Source organism: Scyliorhinus canicula, chromosome 9 (assembly GCF_902713615.1).
Source record: "Scyliorhinus canicula chromosome 9, sScyCan1.1, whole genome shotgun sequence".
NCBI lineage: Eukaryota > Metazoa > Chordata > Chondrichthyes > Carcharhiniformes > Scyliorhinidae > Scyliorhinus > Scyliorhinus canicula.
The window spans coordinates 138,767,857-138,789,646 of NC_052154.1; positions in this window are offsets into that span (position 1 = coordinate 138,767,857).

Consider the following 21,790-nt stretch of genomic DNA (forward strand, 5'->3'; position numbering starts at 1 on the left):
CCAATGCTTCTCACTGGCAGTGAAGGCCAATGTTGTTCAACCATTCCACTTTGTTGCACAGGAGTCATCTGATCTTTCTATTCTTTGAGAGTACTGATAAAATATAATCCAATTGCATCCTTTCTATGAAATAATTATATTGAATAATACAATACTGATACACCCACACAGGAGAAAGTTTTCTAATGCTTCTACAGAATAGAAAAGATCTTGTGCAGTTTATCTGGGTTGCAAATATGAATTTACTGTAACTCTGCAGTGTGCAGAATATGTTAATGAATGCCAAGGCAGTCACAAAAATCAGTGTTATCATCTGCAGGGTTTGATCAAAAGTCGCCATAGAGTGTTTAAAGGATGCATACAAACTAAAACTACATTGTATTGTTGCTGTTCTTAATATTAATGACCGACATTGCATCTGCATTGGACAATATCTGTAACCAGATGCCAACAATGGTCATTATTATTACAGGTTGCTATTCTTTATCCATGGAGCCTGATTGCATTCCAGTATACAGCTTTCAGATGGGATATAGCTATAGGATTCAGAGAGTCAACGGGAGATCTTTATCAGCCTCATTAATGTTGATTTTTGTTTCACAAGTTTGTATTTTATTTTACATTTTATTTTTTCGACTTAGGTCACAGACCTCCCGCACAAAATGTTGGTGAGGCTTGTGGATCGTTAGGATCCATTTTAAAAATGTTTGGTTTTTGGATGTGTTCAATATTCAGATGTATCTTAAAAGATATTCAACTGTAGTACCTTTTTTGTGATTGATATATTGATTGGTGAATCTTGAAAGTAGGAAAAACATCATGCATGATTGAAAGAAAGGGGGTGGAGAACAAGGGACCCAGAAGAGGACCAGGATCTATGATTTGTTTTAACAGTCATCCAGACTTCAAATGTTAACTCCCTCTCTCTCTACAGATGCTGTCAGTGTCAGACCTGGTGAGATTGTCCAGCATTTTGTGTTTTTGTTCCATGATTTCTCTCGCTGGCCCTGCACTGGACACTGTGGTGACACAAACAACTACACATTCATTAATCTTACATCAATTCTGAATAAGAAACAGAATTGAGTATCAGGAGTAAACATGCAGCATGGCGGCGCAGTGGTTAACACTGCTGCCTCATGGCGCTGAGGACCCGGGTTCGATCCTGGCGCCAGCTCACTGTCAGTGTGGAGTTTGTACATTCTCCCCCTGTCTGCACCCCCACAATCCAAAGATATGCAGAGTTGGTGGATTGGCCATGCTAAATTGCCCCTTAATTGGAAAAAAAAATCATTGGTACTCTAAATTCATAGAAAAAAAGGAGAAAACCTGAAGATTGCCTCTATGGGAGTAATCTGGTAAATAGCAGCCAATACAAATTCAGAGGACAAAAGATTCTGCCTGATTAACCGCTACAACCTCTTTTCGGAAGTGACAGCCCAAATGGACTTGTATGCATTTGAGTAAGTTACAGGGATCAATGAATGCACAAAGTCGATCAGGAACATGATGAATGGTAGAAAACAATCAGTGTTTGTTAGAGGGACCAAGTTCATTGCAGTGTGAGGGCGCAGTTACAGGGAAAAGAGAGGTTCTGGGTAGGGTGACCTCATTCATGATCGATATTGGGATCACTAGCTTGGTAATTTAGATTGATGACGATGGTGCAGAAAATAAGTGCAAACTGCTGAAGTTTGCAGATGACTTCAAAGTAAGAGTGGCAGTGAAATGAGAGAAGTTCAGCAACATCTTTGGAACTGAGGAACTTCTTAGGTTAGGAAAAAATGCATGTGGCAGATAGCAGATGAAATTTGTTACAGACGTGTCGTAAGCTGAGGAAGGAGGGTGGCTGATGGATGCACTCGATGAATGGCATTGAAAAAAGTGGAAAGAGAACAAGGAGATTTTCCCTGGCAAGATTTGGCATGAGTTGTCCACATAAGGTCATACAGGCAGAATGCGGGGAAATTGCCAAGAGCAAACTAGGAACTTCCTGTTGAAATCACCTTTGAAATAGAGGGCGAAATTCTCCGACCCCCAGCAGGGTCGGAGAATCGCCTGGGGCAGCCGAAATTCCCGCCCCCGCCGTGGCAGAGATTCTCCGCCACCCGGAAGTGGCGGTGGCGGGAATCTCGCCACTCCGATCGGAGAGGCCCCTGCGGTGATTCTCCGAATGGGATGTCATTCCAGCAGAACCATGAACCACCAATACTTACCTTAACCAATCAAGAGAAAACCTTGTTTTCTGCCTTCTTAAAAGCCTTGCATATCTGCTGGACTTCAATGGGAAGAGTGGCATTAAGTAGTCTAAGGGGTGGCATGGTAGCCAGGGACCCGGGTTCGATTCCTAGCTTGGGTCACTGTCTGTGCGGAGTCTACACATGGCTTCCTTCCGGGAGCTCCGGTTTCCTACCAGAGTCCAAAGATGTGCAGGTTAGGTGGATTAGTCACGCTAAATTGCCCCGTAGTGTCCAAAGGTTAGGTGGGGTTGCTGGGTTTTGGGGATAGGGTGGAGGTAGAGTACTCTTTCGGAGGCCAGTATAGACTTGAAGGGCCGAATAGCCTCCTTCGGCACTCTAAATTCTATGATCTATGAACATGGAGCGGGATTCTCCGCGAACCGGCAGGGCGGGTCACTCCGGCGCCAAGGAGTGGCGTGAACCACTCTGGTGTTGGGCCGCCCCGAAGTTGTGGAATCCTCCGCATCTTCAGGGTCTAGGCCGGCACCGGAGTGTTTGGCACTGCGCCAGCTGGCGCAGAAGAGCTTGGCGCCATGTCAACCGGCGGCAAAGGGCCTCTGCCAGCCGACGCGTATTGGCGCATGCGCGGGAGTGCCAGTGTGTGCTGGCATCATCCCAGCGCATGCGCAGGGGGGTTCTTCTCTGCACCGGCCATGTCGGAGGTTGACACCGGCCGGTGTGGAGGGAAAGAGTGCCCTCCAAAAACGGGCGGCCACTCAGTCCATCGCGGGCCGGAGAATCGCCGCTGCCAGCGGCCGCTGACTGGCGCGGCGCGATTCCTGCCCCTGCCAGAAACCCGCCGCCGGATAATTCGGCAGCCGGCGGGGGTGGGATTCATGCCGCCCCCCGGTGATTCTCCGACCCGGCGGGGGGTCGGAGAATCCTGCCCATGGTTTTAAACTTTGGCTCATGAGCTTCATCCACAATTCTGCCATCCCACAGAAACATAAAACAACCAAGCAGAGAAATCTAGGTCATTTGTCATTGAAATAGTGTTTTAACTGGTGAAGCAATGCCGTGATCACTTGGCTCTTGGTTGTAGTATGATACACTCTACATATTGACAAACCTCAATGAGTATCCACCTGACATTCCAGAAGCACCATTCCATGTCCTTGCTATGAAAGATGAAGAATTCTCGTTGCCAGTGCCAGGAAATAATAATTTGGCTCGCCTCATGTTAGCATACTTCAATTAAAAGAATCACTCGTGTTAATGAGAATTCAAACACAATACTTCACCATGTTTTCAGGCAAATGTGCACCATTTCTGAACAGCTGGTGACTTGTACTTATACAGAACATTTATACTCTGCATTTAGACCTGTCTCTATGAGAACAATGAACAATTAACTTAAATAAAAGGTAATTAATCTAACATTCCTTTCAGTCAACGTTTTTTGATCAATCTTTTGTTGTTAATTTGTAATAATAAATGAAGACACTATGTCAATTTATATTCAAGATACAAAAATAGAATGTGTGTCACCCTTTCTTGTATTTTGTGATTTTACTTTGTTGTTTACTGGTTGTTTGTCTTTTTCAGAAACATTTTAACACTTCCAATGAGGTGCATGTATTTGTTTGAGCCTTTTGAATACTGGGAAAAATTAAAATTGAATAGCAGATTAGTGTTGTAAAAGACGGGGCAGGATTCTCCGCAGCCCCGCCCCAAAATCGCGGCCAGCGCGGGAGCGACGCTCCACTTTCACGCTGTAATCGGGTACGGCGGCGGTTCGGCAAATCTCTGGGACCCTAAATTTGGCGTGACCGGGGAGTACGCCGCGCGGCTGGCGGCCCCATTGACAGAGGCCAGCCCAGCAAACCTCCGCTCCTGACTGGCCGAGATCTTGACGGCGTGGAACTAACCGGTTGGGATGCTGGCATGTCTGCATTACTGCAATGGTCGGGGGCATGGCGATAGAACACCAGGGGGAGCCTTATAGGCGGTCAGGGGTTAGATCCGTGCAGTTTGATGCTCGGATGCGCGGCCGGTCGGGGGGCGTCTCATTTTTCCCTCTGGCTCCACGGTCTGAGTCCGCCATGGAGATGATAAACTGCTATTTGCGCGGACTCCAAACCGGAAGTGCGGGGGCCCGTATTCGCAGCTAAAGCTGCGAGATTTACTCTGGGTCCCTGCTAGTCCCCTGCAGGGCATTGAATTAGCTCAACTTGTTTCTCTGACTTTCTGGAGTAAAACTCCACCGTTTTTACACCGGCGTGGGGTATAGTCCCATTGTGGGAAAATCCAGCCCTATTCTTATTCACATACATAAGTTTAGGAATTGGTTTAATCAACAACAAAACTTCCATGAGTATATTTAACATAGTTAAATATCCCTAGGTGCCTCACAGGCACATTATCAACCAACATTTAGCAGCAAGTCACATAAGGAGATAGTAACCAAATGTTTGGGCACAGAAATAGGTTTAAAAGTAGGGTCATAAAGGTGGAAAGATAGATAGATTTAGGGCAGCAAATTCAGAGCTTACGGTTATGGCAATCAAAGACAGAGTGAATGAACGTGGGGCAGATAACATTGAGGAATGAATACACAGTCTGAATACACATTCTCAATCATAGAATCATAGAATCATACAATTTACAGTGCACAAGGAGGCCAATCGACCTATCGAGTCTGCACCGGCCCTTGGAAAGAGCACCCTACCTCAGCCCACACATCCACCCTATCCCCACACCTCCGCCCTATCCCCGTAACCCCACCTATCCCAACCTTTTTGGACACTAAGGGCAATTTAGCATAGCCAATTCACCTAATCTGCACATCTTTGGACTGTGGGAGGAAATCGGAGCACCCGGAGGAAACCCACGCAGACTCCACACAGACAGTGACCCAAGCTGGGGAATCGAACCTGGGACCCTGGAACTGTGAAGCAACTGTACTAACCACTGTGCTACCATGCTGCAAAGTGGAGGAAGGTGTCATCAATAATATTATCAAGCAACAACTACTCAACAATAATGCTCACTGACACTCAGTTTGGGTTTCACCAGGGCCAATTGGCTCCAGACCTCATGACAGCCTTGGTCCAAACATAGACAAAAAAATCTGAATTCTAGAAATGAGATGAGAGTGACTGACCTCGACAGCAAGGCAGGATTTAACAGAGTGTGGAATCAAAGCACCGTTGCAAAATTGAACCAAAATCTTCCATTGGCTGGACTCATATCTAGTACAAAGGAAGTGGATGTTTGTGTCAGAGGCCTATCATCTCAGCCTCAGGACATTCTTCCAGGAGTTCATTAGGATAGTGTCCGAGGTTCAACCACCTCCAGCTGCTTCAACAATGACCTCAATTCCATCATGAAGTCAGAATGGGGATATATGCTTATGACTGAACACCCCCGTCAGTGGCAAGGTTCGTGGCGGGGGGGGGAGGTTGTGAAATGGCAGCAGGAAATTGCAGTATTGGTAGGTAATTGCGAGTCGCAGAGGCCTTTTCCCCAGCAGTCCTCAGTGCTCGGGCAGTTCACAGGCAGTGTCTGGGCATGACCCTCTGATTCACGTTGGCATGCCCTCAAGTCTACACTTCCACTAGCAAAACGACAGAGAGACTAAAAAAAATCACCCAAATCGGTCCCTTATTCAAATTGTCTAGTTGCCTCAGTGGAACAGCCAGCCAAACTGCCTCCTCTGCTGCCTCTGGTAAAGTTCCCAGGTGACGGGGATGCTAATTGACATCGTTTGTTGTGATATCCTTTTGTGACTCCCAAAAGACGTGCTGTTAGTGAATGAGACATTCTGAATTCTCCCTCTGTGTACCCAGACAGACGCAGGAATGTGGCGACTAGGGGCCACACAGTAACTTCATTGCAGTGTTAATGTGAGCCTACTTGTGACAATAATAAAGATTCTTGATATTATTACGATTACACTCATGTTAGATGGATTGTGATGTTTCTGCTATATATCTGCAGAAAGTTTCCAGAAAGCTTAGTGTGGGAGTTACATGTTGGCGTTACATAGAACATACAGTGCAGAAGGAGGCCATTCGGCTCATCGAGTCGGCACCAACCCACTTAAGCCCTCACTTCCACCCTATCCCCATAACTCCTCCTAACCCTTTTTTTGGTCACTAAGGGCAACTTATCATGGCCAATCCACCTAACCTGCACGTCTTTGGGCTGTGGGAGGAAACCAGACAAACAACCTTTAAACTTATACAGCACATTTAAAATAGAAAAATGTCCCACGTTACTTCACAATTAAATGCACAATCAGACAAAATGGAAGATCGTCATTAGGTGAGAAAATTTCCATATATAAATTTAACATGTAAAAACCAGACATCATAAAATTCATTTGATGTACTGGATTCACAAAATATGGCTTCTCGAGTTCATGCAGTTCTAAACTCAGAAACAAAAAAATCTTTGCAATTCACAATTATGGGCACACTGCCAAAACCCACGAGGAGAAAAGTAAGTAAGGCTCCTGACAAGCTATGTGAACAACAGCTTTAGCTAACAACAAAACCACTGATCCTGTTTGCATGGAGATCTGGTCAAAGACCATCTCAATATGACGTCCAAACAGAAGGTAAATTGTGGATTTAATGAGTCATTGAATGTTGGAACAGGATTTAGGAAATGGCACGTTATCGCTTATTTTTTGGCATAATGTTAGATTAGGTCATATGTCGACCAGATGAAAGACAACATTGGATTATGTTGCAGATGAAATTCGAAGAGGTAGACTTTATACTTAACAGAACCCTGTTTTTTAACATTGTGAATACATCTCAGCATATTTAATTGCTTATAAACAACTTCCTCAATGGTCATTTGGATAACAGCACAACCCAGTGTAGCATTAGCGAAACAGACCATCAAATCCTTGTTGTAATTCAAGGCTGATTTAGCTGTGGTAATTCAAGTGGCTTCAGTGTTTCCGTGTTCATAGAATTATAGAATTTACAGTGCAGAAGGAGGCCATTCGGACCATCGAGTCTGCATCTGCCCTTGGAAAGAGAACCTACTCAAGCCCACACCTCCACCCTATCCCCGCAACCCAGTAACTCCACTTAACCATTTTGGACACTAAGGGCAATTTAGTATCGCCGATCCACCTAACCTGCACATCTTTGGACTGTGGGAGGAAACCAGAGCACCCGGAGGAAACCCACGCAGACACAGCGAGAACGTGCAGACTCTGCCCCAGCAGCGATCCAAGCTGGGAATCAAACCTGGGACCCTGGAGCTGTGGAGCAACTGTGCTAACCACTGTGCTACCGTATATTCCAACTGCTGACGTTTTAAGATGACGCCCAAATTTCAATGGATGAGTCAGCTCGTCTGCTTTTTGACATGAAAAATTAACCTTTATTTTAAAAAAGTTTTTTAAAAATCAGAAGACTACGAGACCAGGATTAGAAGCGAGTAGAACCAACAAGTCAGACATATGTTTCCACTGCTGCTGCAGCATACCATCTTGTGACAGAAGCTTTAGGATGAGTTGATGGTTTCTGAGAATCACTGCAATGTGTATGTATATTTAATACTTGGCCCTGAAAGAGTTATACAGAATAAATAGGCTGCGCAAATGAAGTTTTTTAAAAGGTTTGACTTTGCTTGAGGGATTGTCTGAGATGTTTATTTTATTTATGAATGGTTACAGCTACATTTATCATTAATGTAAATATATCAACTGCTTCTATTTGTACTTACAGAATTATGAGCATTTAGAATTACATTAGTTAATTGAGTTGGAATGGTGATCAGTCTTATTTAGTTTTAAAAATAAATGACATTGAGATTCCTTTATTTAGGCTTTTACTAATGTGGGCTACTGTAATGCATAACTCTGAGTGCAATTTTGTAAACAATTTTCCATTTGTTTAAACACTTGTGTTGGCGGTCTTTTGTTATGTATATCAGCTGTGGTGAGAGCCAGCACCATCTATATTTCAACATCAATATCCAAACAAAATATGAGAAGTAACATTAATAATTAATAAGAATATCATAGATTGCAAAAGCCAGAGTGGTGATAGCCAGATGCACATGGAATTACAAAATGTAATCCCCTATACCAGTACCTGAAGAAGATGGGGTTCAGATGAGAATGGAAATCAGCAGTGTTGCAGGTGAAGTTGATGTTTGTGGTGGTCAAAGAGGAAAAAGCTAATTGTGATATTGCAAAGAAATGTTTGGGGACAAGAAGTGTTGCAGTAATGCTTTGAACTTTTGTTGTCAGACTTGGAAATGCTGCTGGAGGGAGGAGGGAGGTCTTCTTAATTGTAGATGCATCGTAAGATGAAGACCAGGTATGGAGAAAGTTAGCACAGCAGGTGAAGTGACCAAATAATCTGGCTGCAGTACAGAAAGGAATTTTATAATTTCACCTGGAACAATGTCATATTTCTTATTTGTTCTGCACAGCCTCTCCAGACTTACCTTCAGCTTTGTACATTTAATTGGAATTTAGGAACAAAACATTAGGAATACGCCATTCAGCCCCTTGATTCTGTTCTGCCATTCAATTAGATCATAGTTGATCTTTGTCTTGACATCATCTACCCTTCTTAATCCCAAAACCTTCAATGCATTTGCCCAACAAAAATCGATCAATCATTCCCTGCTTTGTTTCTCTTTCCTGTCTTTAAATCAATGGGTTAGACTTCATTACACCCCCTTTGAGCTCAAATTCACCCTCAAAATTTGCTACTGACTTCACAAGTACATCTTCCTCTTGCTCACTCACATTGCTTCTTCTTGTCAACATTAACAGTCGAAGGTGGGGAGAAGGAACATGCATTTATGTAGCACCTCTCTGGATGTCACAAGGCAGTTAACAGCCAATGAATTACTTTTGAAGTGCAAGCAAATATTGTTGCCAATTTTCCCCAAGCAGGATCATACAACTGGCAATGAGACAGATTACCAAATAATGGGCAGACTTTTATAGGGCAATGGGGTTTCCCACCCCCACCAACCAAAGATTCGAAGTGTAATGCTTCCCCACTGATGCTGGCTGCCCTGCAGACATTTAATGCTCCAAGCATTTTATGGTATGCACCCTATTTGTAAACAGCCAATGAGGGAGGTCTTAGCAGGGTGACCTGATTGCGCATCCCCATGTCCTCGACCTCCTGCTATAATCCTGAAAATTAAGTTAAAGACCTCAATTGGGGCAAGGACAGGTTCCTGCACCACGCCTCGCCTCACCTGCAAACAACACAGGGCAAAAAGGCCACCCGGGAAATGTTAGGGACCACCCACCCTGCAAACGGCGACGGCGGAGCATAAAATTCTGCATAATGTATTTTCAGTGGCGCTTAATTCAAGGATAAATGTTGGTCAGTATACTGGAAGATTATTCTATCTTCTTTGAACTTTCCATAACAGAGTCTTTTGTGCCCAACTCAAAAGGCTTGTTTAACATCGTAAACTGTTGACAACACCTCCGACAGTGCAGCACCTCCTCATTACAGTGTCAGCCTAGATTCTGTGCATAAGTCCCTGGAGAAGGGTTTGAACCCATAAGTTTCAGTCACATATTTGCTTGTCTCCTCGCTTCTTGTGAAAGATTACACAATGTATATTAGCATTCAAAACTCTTCACATACTGAAGCAGTCCATGTCAGGTTTGGGCAGATAGTGTCAAGTATAATTTGCATCACACAAGTGTCAGGCAATGAACGTCTCCAACAAGAGAGAATCTAGCCATTGCCCCTTGACGTTCAATGGCATTACCATCACTGAATTCCCCACTGTCAACCTCCCAGGGGTTACTATTAACCAGAAACTGAACTGGACCAGCCATATAAATAATATGGCTACAAGAGCGGCATGGTGGCACAGTGGATAGCACTGCTGCCTCACATCACCAAAGATCCGAGTTCGAGTCTGACCTCGGGTGCCTGCCTGTGTGGAGTTTCCCCATTCTTCCCGTGGCTGCATGGGTTTCGTTAGGGTGCTCCAGTTTCCTCCAACAGTTCAAAGGTGTACAGGTTAGACGGATTGGCTGTGCTAAATTTCCCCTATTTGGGGTAACGGGGAGAGCTTGCGGGATTGTGCGTCGGTAGGGTGTTCTTTCAATTGATCGGTGCAGACTTGATGGGCCAAGTGGCCTCCTTCTGCATTGTAGCGATTCTATGATTCTAAGAGCAGGTCAGAAGCTGAGAATTCTGCAGTTAGTAACCAACCTTCTAATTCTCCACAGCCTGTCCACAAGGCGCAAGTGTGATGGAAATATATCATTATTCTTTCACTGTCGCTGGGTCAAAATCCTGGAAATCTTTTCCTCAAAGCACTGTGGATGTACCTACACCACATGGGCTGCTGCGGCTTAAGAAGGCAACTCACCATCACCTTCTCAAGAGCAATTAGGAACGGGCAAACAAATGCTCGCAGTGATGCCCACATTAAATGAACAAACTAAAAAAAAGAAACTTTTACACAACCAGAGGGAAACAAACAATCCAGGGATGGCTCTCAACACTAATGTCTTGAGGATGGGTTATTTATTTATTTTTAAATTGTTTTTATTAAAGCTTTTTTCAACCAGAGTTTTTACATAACAGAAAAATAAACAAAAAATATTAAACAAAACGACGTGGCTGTTATCATTGCACAAGTAGGAAATATACATTAAATAGACAATTCCCCCACCTGAGCCCCCCCCCCCCCCCCCCCCCCAAGTTGCTGCTGCTGCTGACAATTTATTGCTCCCCTAGAAAGTCAAGGAAAGGTTGCCACCGCCTGGAGAACCCCAGCAAGGGCCCTCTCAAGGCAAACTTTATTCGCTCCAGGCTGAGGAACCCAGCCATGTCACTAACCCAGGTCTCCACACTCGGGGGTTTCGAGTCCCTCCACATTAACAAGATCCGTCCCTGGGCTACCAGGGAGGCAAAGGCCAAAACCTTGGCCTCTTTCGCTTCCTGCACTCTCGGATCCTCTGACACCACAAGGATCGCTATTGTTGCACTCGGCTTCACCCGCGTGTCCAATATCCTGGACATGGCCCTCGCAAAGCCCTGCCAGAATACTTTAAGCGCCGGGCATGCCCAAAACATATGGACATGGTTCATCGGCCTTCCTGCACATCTTATGTAGTTGTCCCCCACCCCAAAGAACTTGCTCATTCTCGCCGTCATCATGTGAGCCCGGTGTACCACCTTAAACTGAATTAAACTGAGCCTGGCACATGATGCGGACGAATTCACCCTGCCCAGGGCATCAGCCCACAGGCCCTCATCTTGCACCTCGCCTAGCTCCTCCTCCCACTTGCCCTTCAGATCCTCCACTGAGGCTTCCTCCGCCTCCTGCAGCTCCTGGTATATGTCCGACACCTTCCCCTTTCCTACCCAGATGCCAGACACCACTCTGTTCTGTAACCTTGGAGAGGGTAGCTGCGGAAATGTCCCCATCTGTTTTTTGAGAAAGTCCCGGACCTGGAGGCATCTGAAAGCATTTCCCGGGGGCAGGCTGGACTTCTCCTCCAGCACCTTCAAGCTGGGGAAAGTCCCATCTATAAACAGGTCTCCCATCCTTCTAATGCCTTCCCATTACCAGCCTTGGAACCCCCCATCTATCTTGCCTGGAGCAAATCCATGATTGTTCCGTATCAGGGTCCAAACTGAGGCCCCCTCCTCCTTCCTGTGCCTTCTCCACTGACCCCAGACCCTCAGTGCCGCCATCACCACCTGGCTTGTGGTGTATCGTGCCGGCGAGAGCGGCAGTGGTGCCGTTACTAGTGCCCCTAGGCTGGTGCCTTTGCATGACGCCGCCTCTAGCCACCCCCACGCCGACCTCTCCTCCATTACCCACTTCCTAATCATGGTAGCTGCCCAATGTAGCTTCAAAGGTTTGCCCCCCCCCCCGTCGGATACGCTCCAAGAACAGCAAGAAAAGCCTTTGGACTCGCGGGGTCTTGTTTGCCCACACAAATCCTGTGATAATCCTGTTCACCTGCATGAAGAAGGATTTGGGGATGAAACTGGGGAGGCACTGGAAAACGAACAGGAATCTGGGAAGAACATCATCTTCACAGTCTGCACTCTTCCCGCCTGGGAAAGCGGGAGCATGTCCCACCTTTTAAAGTCTCCCTCCATCTGCTCTACAAGTCGAGATAGATTGAGCCTGTGTAGGGCATCCCAGTTCCTAGCCACCTGTATACCTAACTAACGAAAGCTCCTCTCCACCATCTTGAGCGGGTGCTCCCCCAGTCTCTCCTCCTGACCCCTAGCATGGATTACAACAGGTCACTTTTCCCCACGTTCAACTTGTACCCCGAGAAGCTCCAAAAGTCCCCCAGGATCCGGATGACCTCCCCATCCCCTCTAGCGGGTCTGAAATATACAGTAGCAGGTCATCCACGTAGAGGGAAACCCGGTGCTCCTCCCCCTCCCCCCCGGACCAGCCCCCTCCAGTTCCTTGAAGTCCTCAGTGCTATGGCCAACGGCTCAATTGCCAGGGCAAATAGTAGCGGGGATAGGGGGCACCCCTGCCTCGTCCCACGGTACAGCCTAAAATACTCCGACCTCAGCCGGTTCGTGGACACACTAGCTACAGGGGACTGAGACAGTAGCTTGACCCACCCTATGAATCCCTCCCCGAATCCAAACCTACCTAACACGTCCCACAGGTACTCCCGTTCCACCCTGTCAAAGACCTGCTCTGCATCCATTGCAGCCACTACGTCTGCGTCCCCTCCCTCCGAGGGCATCATAATAATATTCAGGAGCCTCCTCACGTTCGTGTTCAATTGCCTGCCCTTGACGAAACCCGTCTGGTCTTCCTCGATCACTCCCGGGACGCAGTCCTCTATTCTGGTAGCCAGAATTTTTGCCAGCGGTTTGGCGTCCACATTCAGGAGTGATATCGGCCTGTAGGACCCACATTAAAGCGGATCCTTCTCCCTCTTCAAAATTAATGAGATCAATGCCTGCGACATTGTTGGGGGGATGGTCCCCTCCCCTTTGCCTTGTTAAAGGTTCTTAACAGGAGTGGGCTCAGTAGCTCCGAGAATTTCTTGTAGGATTCTACAGGGAAGCCGTCCGGACCCAGGGCCTTGCCCGACTGCATACTTGCCAGTCGCTAAACTATCTCCTCCAATTCAATCGGGGCCCCCAGTCCCTCCACCCGATCCTCGTCCACACTTGTGAACCTCAATCAATCCATAAATTGCTTCATCCCTTCCCCTCCCCTTGAGGGTTCTGACTCGTACAGCTGCCCATAAAACTCCTTGAAGACTTCAGTGATCCTCTCTGGGCTCAACACCGTATTACCCTCCTTGTCCCTCACTCCCCCGATCTCCCTGGCCGCCTCTCTCTTGCAAAGTTGGTGCGCCAGCATCCTACTTGCTTTCTCCCCATACTCGTAGACTGCCCCTTTCACTTTCCTCAACTGTGCCTCGGCCTTCCCTGTTGTGGTGAGATAACCACTGTAGTTATGTGTACTGCAGTAGGGGGATGTATGCCTGTACCTGTAATACAGGTTCCTCCGGTCAGCCCCTGCCGGCTAGCTCCGCCCACAGGGAGCTTGTGTATAAATATGTATGAGAGCTGCTCAGACCCTCAGTCTACAGTTGCGGATGGAGGGACAACATCGTACAGCTATAAAGCCTCTATTGTACTAGTCTCTCGGCTTTGAGTATAATTGTTAGCGCCACAATTTATTGCTGTACGATTTCCCAGTCACCATGGACATCAGAGTCAAGCCTGACCGTCTGCAGCTGGATCCACATTCGCCTCACGCCAGAAAAGACTTTGATCACTGGCTCGCAGTCTTAGAGGCCTACATCTCTTCAGCACACCCTCCCCCGACGGAGGCTCAGAAAAAGCAACTCCTGTACTCCAGACTTAGCTCCAGCGTCTTTCCGCTCATTCGAGATGCGACCGACTACACCGCAGCTATGGAACTGCTCAAGGAGAATTATGCACCATCGACGAACACCCTGTTTGCGAGGCATCAACTTTCTACTCGCGTCCAGCAGCCGGGTGAGTCGATTGAGGACTTCTGGAGGGCCCTTATACCTCTGGTACGAGACTGCGACTGCCGGGCCCTCACAGCCGCGGAACATTCGGACTTACTCATGCGCGATGCCTTCGTTACAGGCATTGCATCGGACCCCATCCGGCAACGACTGCTGGAAGGGGTCGCCCCCGACCTCGCGGCCGCAAAGGCCCTGGCGCTCTCCATGACGGCCGCCTCCCGTAGTGCGCACACTTACTCCGCTAGCCACTCGGCCCACCCGTCCTACCCCTCGTGGACCCCGCAAACGGCTCCCCAGGCCCATCCGTCCCACCCCTCGTGGACCCCGCAAACGGCCCCCCCAGCAGCCGCCCCCGCGCACTATGCCTGCGCTGCCCGCCGCACCGCACCCCCTAGGGGTCCCCACTGTTACTTCTGCGGCCAACAGAAGCACCCTCGCCAACGCTGCCCGGCCCGCACAGCGACCTGCAAAGCTTGTGGAAAGAAAGGCCACTTTGCAGCGGTGTGTCAGTCCCGGACGGTCGCCGCTATCGCGCCGCCGGTCCCCACGCCTCAGCCGCTCCCTCAATGGGCCCCGCTGTCCGCTTCCCCTGACCCCACGTGCGATCAGTGGGCGCCGCCATCTTTTGCCGCCCCCGCCATGTGCGCCCCATGGGCGCCGCTATCTTCATCCACCACAGCCATGTGCGTTCCATGGGCGCCGCCATTTTGTTCCGACCCCATAACGTGCGCGCCATGGACGCCGCCATTTTACCCACAGGTACTGCGGATGCCGCCATCTCGTCTCCAGGGGCCGCCATCACGGGACACGGGTCGCTACCGCTCCTCGTCGGACTCATCTGACTCAACCGCCCACCAACCACTGCTCGCCTCCGTTACGCTCGACCAGTCCCGTCCTTGCAACCTGGCACCCTCTTCCACATCGGTGCTGGTCAACGGCCATGTGACCTCCTGCCTCATCGACTCCGGGAGCACCGAGAGCTTCGTCCACCCAGACACGGAAAGGCGCTATTCCCTTGCGATCCATCCCGCCGACCGGCAGATCTCCCTTGCCTCCGGTTCCCACTCTGTCCCGATCCGGGGTTTCTGCCTGGTTAAACTCACTGTACAGGGTGTGGAATTCGACCGTTTCCGTCTGTACATTCTCCCCGACCTCTGCACTTCACTCCTACTAGGCCTGGATTTCCAGTGCAATCTCCAGAGCCTCACCCTCAAATTCGGTGGACCCCTACCTCCCCTCACCGTTTGCGGCCTCGCGACCCTCAAGGTCGAGCCCCCCTCCCTCTTTGCCAAACTGACTGTGGATTGCAAGCCCGTCGCCACCAGGAGCAGACGGTACAGCACCCAGGACAAGGCCTTCATCAGGTCCGAAGTCCAGCGGCTGCTTCGGGAGGGTATCATCGAGGCCAGCAACAGCCCTTGGAGAGCCCAGGTGGTAGTGGTTAAGACCGGGGAGAAGCACAGGATGGTCGTGGACTACAGCCAGACCATCAACCGGTACACGCAGCTCGACGCGTACCCCCTCCCCCGCATTTCTGATATGGTCAATCAGATTGCACAGTACCGGGTCTTCTCTACTATTGACCTGAAATCCGCCTACCACCAGCTCCCCATCCGTAAATCGGACCGTCCCTACACTGCCTTTGAGGCGGACGGTCATCTGTACCAATTTCTGAGGGTTCCCTTCGGCGTCACGAATGGGGTCTCGGTCTTTCAGCGAGAAATGGACCGAATGGTTGACCGGTACGGATTGCAGGCCACCTTCCCGTACCTCGACAATGTCACCATCTGCGGCCATGACCAGCAGGACCATGATGCCAACCTTTATAAATTCCTCCACACCGCATCTCTCCTTAATCTCACGTACAACAAGGAGAAATGCGTGTTCCGCACAGACCGCTTAGCCATCCTTGGCTACGTAGTCCAAAACGGACTACTGGGGCCCGATCCCGACCGCATGCGCCCCCTCATGGAGCTCCAATTCCCCACTGCCCCAAGGCCCTCAAACGCTGCCTTGGGTTTTTCTCTTATTACGCCCAGTGGGTCCCGCAATACGCAGACAAGGCCTGGCCACTTATCCAGTCCACACATTTTTCCCTCTCGGCTGAGGCACAACAGGCCTTCGCCTGCATTCGATCTGACATAGCCAGGGCGGGGATGCACGCCGTAGACGAGACTCTGCCTTTCCAAGTAGAGAGCAACGCTTCAGATGTCGCCCTTGCCGCCACGCTGAATCAGGCCGGCAGACCCGTGGCATTCTTTTCACGCACCCTCCACGCCTCCGAAATTCGGCATTCCTCTGTCGAAAAGGAAGCCCAGGCAATCGTTGAAGCGGTGCGGCACTGGAGGCATTACCTGGCCGGCAGGAGATTCACTCTCCTCACTGACCACGGTCGGTAGCCTTCATGTTCAACAACACGCAGCGGGGCAAGATCAAGAATGACAAAATCTTGCGGTGGAGAATCGAGCTCTCCACCTTTAACTACGAGATCGTGTATCGCCCCGGCAAGCTCAACGAGCCCCCAGACGCCCTCTCCCGAGGTACATGTGCCAGTGCACAAGTGAACCAGCTCCGCGCCTTGCATGACAGCCTTTGCCATCCGGGGGTCACTCGCTTGTACCATCTGATCAAAGCCCGCAATCTGCCCTACTCCGTCGAGGAAGTACGGACAGTCACCAGAGACTGCCAGATCTGTGCGGAGTGCAAGCCGCACTTCTACCGGCCAGATCGCGCGCGCCTGGTGAAAGCATCCCGCCCCTTTGAACGCCTCAGCGTGGACTTCAAAGGGCCCCTTCCCTCTACCGACCGCAACACCTACTTCCTTAGTGTGGTCGATGAATTTTCTAGGTTCCCCTTTGCCATCCCATGCCCAGATATGACATCTGCCACCGTCATCAAGGCCCTGGATTCCATTTTCGCCCTGTTCGGTTTCCCCGACTATATCCACAGTGACAGGGGATCCTCATTCATGAGCGATGAGCTGCGTCAGTTCCTGCTCAGCAGGGGTATCGCCTCCAGCAGGACGACCAGTTACAACCCCCGGGGAAACGGGCAGGTAGAGAGGGAGAACGGGACGGTATGGAGGGCCGTCCAGCTGGCCCTACGGTCCAGGAACCTCCCAGCCGCTCGCTGGCAGCAGGTCCTCCCTGACGCGCTCCATTCCATTCGGTCGCTACTGTGCACCGCAACTAACAGTACACCCCATGAACGTGTTTTTGCCTTCCCTAGGAAGTCCACATCCGGAGTGTCGCTCCCGACTTGGCTCACGACTCCGGGCCCAGTCCTTCTCCGTAGGCATGTACGGCACCACAAGGCGGAACCCCTGGTGGACAAATTACGCCTTCTCCACGCCAACCCTCAGTATGCCTACGTGGAGTTCCCCGACGGCCGCCAGGACACAGTCTCGCTCCGGGACCTGGCCCCCTCAGGTGCCGATCCCATGCCCACACCCCTTCCTGCGCCAACCCCAGCGCCCCCCTATTCGTCCCCATCAGGTCCATCCCTCATCCCCCTGCCCACCCTGGAGGACATGGAAGATTTCGGCTTGCTCTCGGAGTCATCCCGCCAGCAGCCAGCACCAACACCGCCAGCACCTGCACCATCGGGGCCATCACCCGCCTGTGCCGACGTCACCACCACAGCTACGCCGATCACAGCGGAACGTCCGACCACCGATTCGGCTCAACCTGTAACCTGCTAACCGGATGGACTCTTGATTTTCCTTGTTGGACCCTCTTGTAAATAGCATCCTTTGTATTAGAGTTACATGTCACCCCCGCCGGACTCATTTTTTACAGGGGGTGAATGTGGTGAGATAACCACTGTAGTTATGTGTACTGCAGTAGGGGGATGTATGCCTGTACCTGTAATACAGGTTCCTCCGGTCAGCCCCTGCCGGCTAGCTCCGCCCACAGGGAGCTTGTGTATAAATATGTATGAGAACTGCTCAGAATCTCAGTCTACAGTTGCGGATGGAGGGACAACATCGTACAGCAATAAAGCCTCTATTGTACTAGTCTCTCGGCTTTGAGTATAATTGTTAGCGCCACACCTGTGGTCAGCAGAATGAACTCCGCCTGTAATCTCCGGCGCTCATTTAGCAGCCCCTCCTCGGGGGGCCTCCGCGTACTTCCCATCCACCCTAAGCATCTCTCCCACCAGCCTCTCCCTCTCCGCCCTCTCCCTCTTCTCTCTGTGGGACCTAATAGAGATTAACTCCCCTCTGATGACCGCCTTCCTGGCCTCCCAAACCGTTGTTGCTGTTACCTCCCCTGTGTCATTTGTTGTCATATAATTCTGAATGCTCCTCCTTATCCGCCCCACACACCTCTTCATCCGCCAGCAGCCCCACAGCCACATCCGGAGCTGCCCTCGCTCCACCCCCAGTTGCAGGTCCACCCAGTGCGGGGCATGGTCTGAGACCGCAATGGCCGAATACTCGACCCCCTCCACCCTCGGGATTAACGCGCTGCTCAACACAAAAAAGTCAATCCGCGAGTAGACTTTATGGACGTGGGAGAAAAAGGAGATCTCCTTGGCCCTTGGCCGTGCGATTCTCCATGGGTCCACGCCCCCCATCTGATCCATGAACTCCCACAGGGCCCTGGCCGCCGCCAGTCCCTTTCCCGACCTGGACTTAGACCAGTCCAGCGCCGGATCCAAGACAGTACTAAAGTCCCCCCCCCCCCGATGATCAAGTTACTTGACTCCAAGTCCGGGATTTTGCCCAACATACACCTCATGAATTTCGCATCATCCCAGTTCGGGGCATAGACGTTCACTAACACCACCTGTGCCCTCTGCAGCTTGCCACTCACCATAATGTACCTAACCCCTTGTCTGCCACAATACTCCCTGCCTCAAATGCCACCTGTTTACTAACCAGAATTGCCACCCCTCTGGTCTTTGAGTGTAGCCCCGAGTGGAACACCTGGCCCACCCATCCCCTCCTTAACCTCGTTTGGTCAGCGAGTTTTAAGTGCGACTCCTGCAGCATGGCCACGTCCACCTTTAATCTCTTTAAATGCGAGAACACGCGGGCCCTCTTGACCGGCCCGTTCAGGCCCCAACAGTTGGCTCCCCTTTAGTCAGCAAAGCAGCGCCCCACCCTTCCCCCCAGCCCCCCAACCCCAACCCCCCATGCCAAGCACCCGCTTAGCACTGATTTCCCCCTCATTACGCTTCCGTAAGTCAGCTGACCCATGCTGACCCCGGCCGCTCCCGCCTCTATCTCCAAACTTACTATTGTCTCCTCCTTCAGGCCCACAACCCCCCCTCCCCCACAGGGTAAGAGGGCAAGTGCCATCCAGATCCTTCCCGTGCAACGGACCACACAACCTAGGTGTTCCCCCACACCCTGAAACAAAAACAGGAAAAGAAAAGCAAACAACTTAAATTCTACTAACAGTCTTACACCAGGCCAACACCCGGTTACGCATCTCCAACAGCGCGTTTCATCCACATTCAGCTGCCCCTTAGTTCAAGTCCAGGTTTTTGTGCTTAATGAATGTCCACGCCTTGTCTGGCGTATCGAAGTAATGGTGCCTGTCCTAGTACGTTACCCAAAGTCTCGCCGGATGCAGGAGCCCAAACTTCACCGCTTTGTTGTGGAGGACCGCCTTAGCCCGGTTGAATGCCGCACGCCTCCTCACCAGTTCAGCTCCCAAGTCCTGGTATATGCAGATCTCGCCGTTCTCCCACTTACTGCTCCGCTCCTTCTTTGCCCAATGCAAGACACGCTCCCTGTCTGTGAAGTGGTGAAATCTTATCACCATCGCCCTCTGTGGTTCATTCGCCCTAGGCTTCCTCGCGAGGACCCTGTGGACCTCGTCCAGTTCCAGGGCCCGCGCCCATCAGCGTCACCAGCATTGTGGTCACAAATGCGCTCGCGTCCGCCCCCTCCGCACCTTCAGGGAGGCCCAGAATCCACAGGTTGTGACTCCTAGATTCGATATCACCCAGTCTCTCCTGCCATCTCTTGTGTTAGGCCTCATGCGCCTCCACCCTGAACTCCAGGCCCAGGATCTCATCCTCATTCTCAAATACCTTCCACTCCACCTCTTTGACCGCCTTCTCCTGCACCTTCTGAGTCTCCACCATCTTTTCCATGGAGGCCTTCATAGGGGCCAGCATCTCCGTCTTCAGCTCTGCGAAGCAGCTCCTCAGAAAGTCTTGCTGCTTTCTTGACCACTGGGCCCACGCTTCATGGTCCATGCCGGCCGCCATTTTGTCTTCCCGGACCTGCTCCGCTCGCTTTCCTACAATCGCTCTTTTAACAGCCCCACTCCTGGTTCCCTCCATACAGCAGTGGGGGGAACCTCTCCAGCGTCCTTTCTCACGCTGGTAATCACCATCCAAGTGCAATTGCCACCCCATTTAATGGCCCGAAACTCCGATCCCGGCGGGAGCTGCCGTGTGCGCGACCTATTTAGACATGGCCGCTACCGGAAGCCCTTGAGGATGGGTTATTAAGGAAAAGAATTATGCCAGTGTGGATGGCAAAGTTGAAAGCCTGGTCTCACGGTAGATTTAGTGGGCACCTTACCTCTTTTCCTTTTGCTTAACTCTTTCAGTCAAGCACTCAATCATCTCTTGAACATGACAAAGGAATGGGACCCAGTACTGATTGGAATCTGAAATGTGCTTCTTCTTGAAACACAAACAAATCCCTGTCCCTCTCCTTTTACTTCTGATCCAACAGGTTACACCAATACTACTGCCAGGCAGGGTGGAGTTACATGTCTGCACACATCATACCAAGGTTCAGATTCCTGTGTTAATTCGTGACTTTGAAATAAAGCAAGGTTTTTATTTTTTACAATGCCTTTCACAATTTAAGAATGTCCAAAATGCTTTAAAAAGAATGAAGTACTTTTGGAGTCATTGCTGTAAAGTAGGAAACACAGCAGCCTATTTGCTAACAGCACATTTACAAACAGAAAATTGGTGATGTCCAGATGATTTGCTTTGGTGATTGAGAGATAAATATTGGCCAGGGCACTCATTTGCTTCAAAACACTGTGATGGGATCAGATGGACCTTCGGTTTAACAGTTCATCCCTAAAACTATCTGAGGTTTTCCTAGGGTGCTCCGGTTTCCTCCCTCAAGTCCCGAAAGACGTGCTTATAGGTAATTTGGACATTCTAAATTCTCCCCCTGTGAACCCGAACAGGCGCCGGAATGTGACGACAAGGGACTTTTCACAGTCACTTCATTGCAATGTTAATGTAAGCCTACTTTTGACAATAAAGATTATTATTATTATTATTATAAAATTGATGGGTTAGGATACAAAGTGATTAACTAAGCACACATTAGCAGGAGAGAAGAAGGTAGCAAGGAAGGCAAAGTTTGAACTAAATGGAATCACAGAATCATAGATTAGTTGCAGCACAGAAGGAGGCCATGCGGCCCATGTTATCCATGCCAGTCCGAGGACACCCAGATGCCCTTTCTAATCCCACTCCTGCACACGATCCATAGCCCTGTATCTCACAGCACTTAAGATACATATCCATGTACTTTTTAATAGAGTTTAGGGTCTCTGCCTCCACCACCAACTCAAGCATCAAATTCCAAACGCCCACTACC